The 7,459-nt window shown below is 35.0% G+C and overlaps 1 long non-coding RNA gene across 1 annotated transcript; it reads right to left on the bottom strand.

Moving 5' to 3' along the window:
- Positions 1-364: 364 nt before the first annotated feature.
- LOC126665952 (uncharacterized) lies at positions 365-1,816 on the bottom strand. Its single transcript, XR_007637734.2, has 4 exons — positions 1,583-1,816; positions 906-1,004; positions 571-687; positions 365-435 (listed from the first exon to the last, which is right to left on the bottom strand). It is a non-coding gene; the product is annotated as an uncharacterized LOC126665952 (long non-coding RNA).
- Between the last annotated feature and the right edge of the window lie 5,643 nt (positions 1,817-7,459).

The following is a 7,459-nucleotide window of genomic DNA, read 5'->3' as shown; positions in this document are numbered from 1 at the left end:
TTTTGTGACGGTATCTTCCGTCACAAATCCATCACAATTTTGTGAAGGATTTTTAACAGATCCAATTAGTGATGGATGATTCCGTCACAAATTTGATGACTTATTAGTGAGAAGTCACATTAGTGACGGAATTTCTGTCACTAAATTTGCGATGAACAATTTTCAATTTATATTTTTTATAATTGATTTATTAAGATTATTGCTATAATAAACGTAATAAACAATTAAAATTATCTAATTAAAAACTACTTGCAAAAGGAAATTATAAAATTTATAGTAGATACTCATAAATTTGAAAAGTATATTAATCACATACTGTTGTTTATCAATATAAAGTACAAATGTTACATAACACAAAAAAATTTTCCAAATTGCAAACACCAACATTGATTTCTGTATCCATTGTAAGATCTTCTCCTCATCAAGTATTCCAACCTTCAAAGAGAGCAAGTTTTAAATGTAAGTTTTAACAAACTATAAATGCATCACAAAGCTAAAAAAGTTTTTCAACTGCATAATTAGGATGACAATGGAGAGTAGTGTTCATTATATCATCTCAAAATAGCTTACATGGTGTTCATGATCAAAAAGTGATTGAAGGAGACTATAAGGCGAAGCATCCATATTCACAAAGACAAATTCTGAGGGCCATCGACCGCCTTCAACAAAGAACAGAGTTTGTACTCACTGTCACACCCATCAAAATAATGCATTTGCATAACAGTCAGATTCATTAAACAAATACTAAAACCAACACCTAGGGACAAAGCATTGTCAAAGAAACAACAAACTAGCAAGATACGTAGATAATGCGAATTATAGCCACTCAGTGTCAAGGAGGCCTAGGTAACAATATTAAGTAGAATATCCAATATAAAATAAAAACAAAAAAGTAATCAACTTACCATTCTTGAAATAGTCGATTCTTGTTCTCTCTATCTTCTTGCAAATATAACTTGTATATCAGAACGCCGTCCAAATACGCCTTACAAATTCATTGTACACTAGACAAAAAACACAAAACGAAAGAGAAAATTTAAACCAGACTTCTTCCAGTTTAAGAATTAATCATCAAAAAATGAAATTGATACCATATATAGAATTCTAATTTCTCAAATATATTTAGTTACTTTTAGCACATCAACCAATAAGTAAAAACTCTCTAGCTTCCCTAAAATCATGAAAGTGGGTCTAATATAAATTCCCTTCTATTTTTTCTAAGGAAAATGATGTTAATTATGCATGTTTTCTTTTAGTTATGCGGCAAGCAGTAGGCTTGCAGAATGCAACAAGCAGTAACCAAACTAAAAGCAACATCAATATATAAAAAGATAACTACATTATCAGTACATATTGCATGTGGTTTAGTTCATACTTTTTAACTTGACCTCTGCAAGCATATCGGTCAATTTTGTTTTTCAATTATGCAGAATTTAATGAATGAATATATCATATGTATTTTATACAGAAATGCTTAGCAAATAAAACAACTTCCAAATCAACTACTCAGATTTTCTCACTGTCCTTTCATTTTGTAACTATAACACATTTAAGAAAAATTGTTCTTGGGCAATTCCCTTACCTCTTTTGCCTTATCAATGTCTTTATCAGATATGTCCAATCCACCAACAAAGCGCTCAAGGCAGGCAATTGCTCACATCGTGTCCCTTCCACATTTGAATTAGTACTGAACATATGACCATTCTTAAGGTTTAGTAGCAAAGTCAAGTCAAAAAAACACATGGATAAGAACTGTTTCCCTTTAAAAAAAATTAAGAGTCACTTTTGTTATTTGCAATTATTTTGAAACTGTCAATTAAGTGGTACAATTTCAAAGCCAAAATTTGAGAGAATGGAATGCAAGCATAATAACTAATTAATTATTTAAGTACAGTGGAAAATTCGTAAAATGCTATATATATGGGTTTTAGAATTACCCTACCCCATCCAGGGACTAAAGCCATGCCACTAAAAAGGGATCCTGTTTGATGAAGATTCAACAAAATGAGTGTTGGTTGTCCTAATCCCATGGGGTGAGTCTGATACCTAGCACTTTATCCAACCACCTAATTAGTTAATTACAATGAAACAATTCAGACTTTTGAAATGCACAAGTTGAATTGTCCTAGCATTGGAAATTTGTTGATCTCTACTGCTCAATGCTAATTCCAACAAGACAAAGTACTGAAAATACTCATTTCATAAATAAGAAGAACTTGCCTGCCAAATTTGATGGTTAATTAACGATACTCGTGCTAATTACCGCTCTCTATTCTCAAGTCAGATTCTGAAGTTGCCTCAATAAATTTCTTCTCATTCACACTCATTCGCCATGTATGCCCATTCTCCCTTCCATTTCTTTATTCTTTATAAAATTAGGGTTTGGAAATTCTACCAAAGAAAATTTACAAACTTTTCAGAATTTACAAGTAGCAGCAAACAAATTAAAGTCATATGGAAGTAAAAGAACAACACTTTTTCACAAATTTCATGAAATAGGCAAACTAAACACAATTTTTAATGCAATGTTGACTTTAAACAAAAACATGAAAAAATTCAGAACTTGGGTTTCAATAAAATCAGTACTAATTAATAACCCATCAAATAGAACCCACGAATTGAGAAAAGTAAAGGGGAAATGAAGAGTTGAGAGAGACAATTGAAATTACCTTTAAATTACTTAATGATGCAGTCGGAGAAGAAGAAATAAAAACTGAGAGGATGAGTTTAATGTGGAAAAACGACGGCAGCAGCAGCGGAGAGCGGCGACAATAGCTGAATGGAGACAAGCAGTTGCACGGAGAGGAGAGGAGCAACGAAAGAGAGAGCAGCGGTTGAGAAAACAAGAGAGGAAGAGTTTTAAATGTTGACCAAATGTAAAGAGAGTCTTTTCATTTTATTAATGCAATGGAATTTCCGTCACAAATCCGTCACCATTTGTGACGGATTTGTGACGTCGCAACTTTGTGACGGATTTGTCCGTCACAAATTGTGTGGTAAGACAAATCCGTCATAAATCCTTCACAAATTTGTGACGGATTTTTAAATTGTGACGGATTTTTCCGTCACTAAATCTAGTGACGGATTTGTGACGAATATTTCCGTCACTAATATAAGTGACGGAAAATTCTATCACAAATCCGTCATAAATTTAATATCAGTCACAAATCCTTCACTAATCCGTCATAAATTTGTGACGGAATTTTTCCATCACAAATTTCCGTCACTATAACCAGTTTTTTTAGTAGTGTTTCTTAACTCCTTGTCTTCCTTGGCTAAAATACTAACTGGTTCTTCTTCATATGATAAATCATCCTTTAGCTCTATAAGTTAAACCTTTAAGACGTGATTAGGATCACTCATGTATCTCAGTAGCAAAGAAACATGAAAGACGTTATGAATATGCGATAACTCTGGAGGTAAGCCTAACCTATAAGCTACTGGACCAATCTTTTCAATTACTTCATATGGACCAATTGTAACATCCCGTATTTTTCCGACTAGTTTCGTTAGGCCTAAACGGTATTTTGGGTTCGTTTGAGTGGTTCGACCACTTCGGTTCGCGGTTCGAATGTTCCAAACCTTTTAAAATGTGTTTTAAGGTGTATTAGAAGTAACCTTGGAGTTTGAAACGTTTTCGATTTCATTTTCAAAATCTCAATTTTTCATCGGAGGCAGTAGCTTTTCACGGGCGCGATGATTCATTCATCACGGGCGCGATTCATGTTTCGCGGGCGCGAAGGATGTGTAGCGGGCGCAATGTATGTATCGTTCATGTTTCACGGGCGCGATGGAAGTGTAGCGGGCGCGACTCGTGCACTGTTCAGTTCGCTGATTTCTATAAATAGACCCCTTAAGCGACCTAAATTCATTTCTCTCGTTTTCTAAAACCCTAGAACGGCCTATACTCTCTGAAATTCATATCCTAGCTATTCCTAATCCATTGGTGATCATTAGTAAGTATTCTAATCATTTCCTTAAGGTTTAATTAGTGTTTTATCATATAATTGAGTTGTGTGATCTTTAGCTATCGTATGGTTTGTTTGTAGGCTGATTTTGGAATTATATTCTCTGGGTTTTCCATTGATTTTTGTCCTTAATCTATCTCAAGAGGTTAGTGGATTAATCCCTTATATTTGTGTGTTGTGATTGTTGTGGCTCGATTTGAAATCGATACTTTGGGTGGTTTGTGATTATATTCTGTTTTGTGATTGTTTATAATCTGAGATTTCATTCTATGGTGTTGTGATTGTTATACCTTGGATGATTATTCTAGATGGCTTTGAGATTGGTGGTTTCGATTAATGGCATGAAAGAATTGGTTTATAAATGAATTTAAATTCTGTTTTTCTTATGATATAAAATCTGGAAATTTTGTTAAGTTAATCTAAGGTTGTTTTATAACTATCAATACATTGGGTGGATTGGAATGTTTGTTTTGAATTAAAAACTTATCAAATTTCTAGTTATTTTGGATTATAAATTCTGTTTTCAAACTTTATTAAAATCTGGAAATTTTATAAATATGAATCATAGGTTGTTAGATGTCTAATGTTACTTTAAATGGTTTGGGTAAATTGCCTAATTGATTTAGTATAACAAATGGATTAAGTATTTGAGTTAAAACTGTTTTGAGTAATTAATTAAAAGCTGGAAATTTATTTGTGATGTCAAAGAAGGTTGATTTCAACAACTATACTTTGGGTGATTTGAGACAAATGTTTAAAGATAATTTATATGTTTAATATGGATTTCTAAAGGGTTGAATCAATGTTTTGAAATGATTGTATTAATGGGAATCATTTACAAAAGATGAGTTTGGTATTTCAAAGGTTAATTGGTATTTTATGGTTAATGATTTTAATCAAAGATTGTGGCTTTGTTAAATGCCTACTTAGGGTGGTTTGATCTTGTTTTAAAGAACGGGAAACTTTGTTTATAAAATGGTTTGAACTTATTTCAAGGATGTTATTATTATCTTAGGTTGTGGATTAACTTGTTTAAACAATATGAGGCATATAAGGTGTTATACGTTATGTAAGGTTTTGATTGAGTGATTTTATTCTCAAGTTGATACTTGTTAATTGTTGAATCATTTTAATTCTATTTAAGGTGACATATTTGATTATACTTTGGGTGTACTTGTCAAGTGTTGGCAAGGTAATTGATTTGTTACTTTGGTGTTCGTGGTAGTATTAAGTTAGGTATGAGTTCTTATTTAAAAATACTTTGGTTTCATTTAAGGATTTATTTAAGACTTTGGTTTTAAACATTGGTTTATGGATGGATCGGGTTAGACGTGGTCTTCCGACATGTGTTGTTGAGCTATACTGCAGTTGAGGCTAACACACTACTTTGGGAAATCTCTTTATTTTAAATAAAGTATTTAAGCTATGAAAGGACTTTGGTTTTGTTTTAAAGATAAGAACTCACCTAAGCTTAATTTGCCTAACTTGTTATATGGTATACTTTGGTTATGATAATACGTTGGTTATGTTTGATTACTTTGGTTGTGTTTGGTTGTGTTTGAGATACTAGTCCTATGTGGTGTCTAGTAATCTTAGAGTTAGGGGTTGAATGGATTTTAACTTATACCTTGTTTTAGACCCGTCGTCTGTTCGTGCTTCGGAGTCCGCTCAGGGTTAGCTGTTTGCCAAGATATTCACGTGGATACGCAAGCAGTGAGTTTATAGTGTTATTTACCGCTTTATTAAGTACCGCAAATTATTTTAGTATATCAAATGTTTGTGAACTGTTTTAAGGATTATGGATCTGGATTGAAACGAGCTACTCGATAGGCTTGTATCGAGACTGTGTGCACCGGTAAGTACTTTGGGATCGGCAGACTAATGTCTAGCCTATTTTGGGATCGACGAGAATTTGTTCCCGTCTACTTTGGGATTTGGTGATGATACGTCACACCTACTTTGGGATTTCATTTCAATACTGTCTTCCATAATCAAATATATATATTAGTATAAAAGGATTTGTTTTAAGGTTTTAATCTTAATAAATGTAAATAACATTATGAACTCATCTCAGTATATCTGACCCCGTTGCTTTCCAAACTTTTCCAGGTTTATGATTTTGAGAGCGTTGGTCATCTCCGATCTTTTGGTTCCTCGGAGGTCTTCTTATATTATCAGACTAGTCAACTGTTTCACTTCTTAGACCGCAGTAGAGCTAGTTGTCTTTATTATTATACTTTGGTTTGTCGTTGTGGTACGACTGTTATGTTATTTATACGTTGACATGTTACATTGGATTATTGATTTATGAGGCATGTTTCTAGTTTCGGAATATTATCAATTGGTTGTAATAGAATTGTTATATAAGTTGTTAGACTTAGGTTGGAGTCTCGGTTGCCCCCGAGCATTGGTTTTCTTGCAGGTTTATTTTGATTATATGGTTTTCCGCGAGGCTTGCTACGGGTTTTGGTACGACCATACCCATACCCTAGTGCCGGTCGCGATCCATGAAATTGGGTCGTGACAAAGTTGGTATCAGAGCTTTAGTTTCGAACTAAGGCCAAATTTTTGCATGTTATGTGTTTACTGCTTTAAGGCATGTTAAGTGTTACTGTTATGTCTTAGGGTCTACTGCGGAAATTAGGATTCAAGTTTTGTCTTTTGAAACGTCATCATTTGTTTTCAAAACTTTCTACCTTCACCTTTAGGGATGTTGAGTCGGTCTTACGTGTTACTAATGTTACTTTTGAAGTTTATGCTTACTTTGGAATATTATTGTTATTACTTTGGTTGCAATTTTAATGTTTGAGCTATTTAAATTTACTTTGGGTGTTGCTTTGAGGGCTTTGTTTTGAGAATTGTTTGTTTCATTCTTAGGAATGAATACTCGTAGGCGTGCTGCAGCTCAGGCTGAGGCTGAGGCTGATGACGCTATGTCGATTGAGATTGACCAGCATGAACCAGAGGTTCAAGTTGGTGGGGGTCGTGCAGGCGGAGTTCCGGCCGGCCGAGGCCTAGCCGGCAGAGGTCAGGCTGGCAGAGGTCGGGGAGGCAGAGGTAGGGGACGAGGTGGTGCAGGCATTCATCTCGATCCATTCGATTTCACGACGTTTTTGGCTGGGATCACTGCACTTCAGAATAATCAGGTGCAACTGCAGGCAGGACAGATTGCCATGCAGAACCAGTATGCTATGCTGGGTCAGATTGTTCAGCAACAGGCACCTCAGGCTGGTGGTAATGCAGTTGGTGGTGGCGGGACCACTGACAAGGATTTGGTGTTGGCTTATGCGAGGCGTAAGTCGACAGAGTTTTCGGGCGATGGCGATGCCCTAGATTTTCTGGAGGAAGTTGAGCGAAATGCTCAGAGGTTGCAGGCTTCGGAGAGGCAGACTGTTATGTTGGTGGAGATGTCCTTGAAGGGCTCTGCAAGTGATTGGTTTCGTAGTGCCATTCGTGCTGAGATGGCTACTATTTCTTGGGAGGATTTTGTG

This window comes from Mercurialis annua, linkage group LG1-X (assembly GCF_937616625.2).
Source record: "Mercurialis annua linkage group LG1-X, ddMerAnnu1.2, whole genome shotgun sequence".
Taxonomy (NCBI): Eukaryota; Viridiplantae; Streptophyta; class Magnoliopsida; order Malpighiales; family Euphorbiaceae; genus Mercurialis; species Mercurialis annua.
The sequence above is the reverse complement of the archived record's forward strand: the minus strand, read 5'-3'. Positions and strand labels throughout refer to the sequence as shown.